This window comes from Apostichopus japonicus, chromosome 21, assembly GCF_037975245.1.
Source record: "Apostichopus japonicus isolate 1M-3 chromosome 21, ASM3797524v1, whole genome shotgun sequence".
Taxonomy (NCBI): Eukaryota; Metazoa; Echinodermata; class Holothuroidea; order Aspidochirotida; family Stichopodidae; genus Apostichopus; species Apostichopus japonicus.
The window spans coordinates 10,884,803-10,887,569 of NC_092581.1; positions in this window are offsets into that span (position 1 = coordinate 10,884,803).

A 2,767-nucleotide genomic window follows, 5' to 3' on the forward strand; every position below is an offset into this window, starting at 1 on the left:
GGGGGGGGGCATTCGGCCACTCCCTACCTCCACGATACGTAGTGCAGTTTTAAGTCTTAATGATACCATACTGTGAGGTCTGATAAATCAACAGTTAATTGGTAGACTCTTGTACAGACAGACAAGCACATACACACACAAATATATATATATATATATATATATATATATGTATATATATAGTTGCATTGGTTTCGTTATCAATTTTAATTCATATTTCATAATTAGAGAGAGAACTGGTAAAAAAATGTCATTTGTCGTTATCACTGTAGTATAAAGGACCAAAGTGAAATATTTTAGAATGTATATAGACATTATATTAACTTTACTTTCTAAACGTAAATTGGGTATTTCACCATAAGAGTATACCTTTAAATTGTAAAGATTAATTGCTCAGTTTATATTAATTAAGATGAAACTGTTCTACTGAAACACCTGCATACTAGGAAATTAATCTTGTTTCAGAATATTTCAGAAAAAAATTGATACATATGGTGGGATTATCACGTTCGTAAAGCAAATATATTTAAAAAAAAGAAGAAATATTCAAAATCGTAATTCCAGGGGAAGCAAGAGAAAATGTCACATATGATATCAACTTTATAGCAAATATTTATTAAACAATTCAACATCAAACTGACATTTTCACATTGGGCAATCTTTCTTTAAAACAATTATTAGCATCTGCTTCCAAAATGTTGGGGCTAAAACTTGCAATACGATGATTTGACCGTGCAGTTTATTGAAAAGGGCTAAAGTGGGCAAATATTTTAATTGGTGAGGAGATGGGTGAGGCGGACGGGTAAGGGGACGGGTGCCGAATTATTCATATCATTACAATTTAGCTGTAACTCTAAGTTTGTTCCGTAACTTCCGTTGATGATGTACTAAACATCACTTTATTCAGTGAGCACAAGTTGCATGTCATTATTGCAATTCTAAAATGCAGAGAAAAGGTTGCCATCTTAACCAAACACTCCAACATGTATCATATTTCAATGGGGGAGGGTTAGTGGGACGGGTGAGGGGGGGGGGATTGTCGAGTTAGTCATGGCATCATTGTAATTCTAAAATGCAGAGACTAACTTGACTTCTAACCATCCAACATGTATCATATTTCAATGGGGGAGGGGGTGGGTGAGGGGAACGGATGAGGGGTGCCAAGTTAGTCATGTCATTATTGCAATTCTAAAATGCAGAGAAAAATTTGACATCTCACCAAACACTCCAACATGAATCAAATTTCAATGGGAGAGGGTTAGTGGGACGGGTGAGGGGGGGGGGGGGGGATTGTCGAGTTAGTCATGGCATCATTGTAATTCTAAAATGCAGAGACTAACTTGACTTCTAACCATCCAACATGTATCATATTTCAATGGGGGAGGGGGTGGGTGAGGGGAACGGATGAGGGGTGCCAAGTTAGTCATGTCATTATTGCAATTCTAAAATGCAGAGAATAAATGGACATCTTAACCAAACACTCCAACATGTATCATATGTCAATGGGTAGGGTTAGTGGGACGGGTGAGAGGGGGGGGGGGTGTCGAGTTAGTCATGGCATCATTGTCATTCTAAAATGCAGAGAAAACTTGACATCTCACCAAACAATCCAACATGTATCATATTTCAATGGGGGAGTGGAAGGGGTCAATGGTAGAATGGAAGGGGTGAGTGGTGCAGGTAAGAGTGGGGGGCAATTTAGTCATTTCAAATGCAGAGAAAAACTTGACATCTAAACAACCACTCTAACATGTATCATATGTCAATGAAAAACAACAACAATAATAGGAATTTGAATCCTATTGAAGATCATTTGCCTTGATGACATCACAGAAAACCTACTAAGATCCACTTTGAAAAGTTTGAAATGGTTTATGGAATAAGAATAGTTGACATGCGAACGACAATATATAAAGACTGAGAAACAACTTGAAGATAATGTGATGGGGTTTCAATTAACAGACTACTATGGAATAGTTGTTTTCTCTTCCAAATAAGTGTCATTATCAATTATCTGTTTTATTAGTTATTCATTTATCTGTTTTAGCAATTATCAATTATCTGTCTACAAGAATATCCCTCTGAATATAAGTTTACGTTGAAGTCAAAAGAGAAAGAGTTCAAACAATATGGTAAGCTTGATTATCAAATATTAATTCAATAAAAGTGACAATTTCAAGTCTGCATACTTTCATCAAAACAGATCATTGCCCCCGCCTGCACCCCCAAGGATTATCTGCCAAACCTTCCAGGCAAAAAGAGTATTAAGCACATTGTTCATCATAAAAAAACAAATCTTCGAAATTTTAAGTGATCATAATCTGAAGTTAATGAATATAGTTTTATGTTCTTAAGAATTATACTCTAGTATTATTTTTTATCTTCATTTGTGTCAACCTTAATTCCTTAATGACCTTGTTTCCAATAGTCTGGAAGACCAATGACCTGACAACTGACTCTCCCCCCGCCCCCACCCTCCCCCCTCCCCCCTCCACACACAAATACACACACTGTTCCCTCTAACGCCCCTATACAACTAACGGTACTGACTATCTCACATCCTAGCGGTGACCAATATAGTGTTCCTCTAACAATCCTTCCACAATCTTCTCTATAGAGATGTTACATTCCGACCGCAGCCTGTACAGAGCCTCAACTGACATTCCCTGTACAACTTCCCACATTTTAAATCCCACATCCTAGCAGTAGCAAGAATAGGGCTCCCTCTAAAACACTTTGTACTATCTTTCCCATTACAATCTCATAC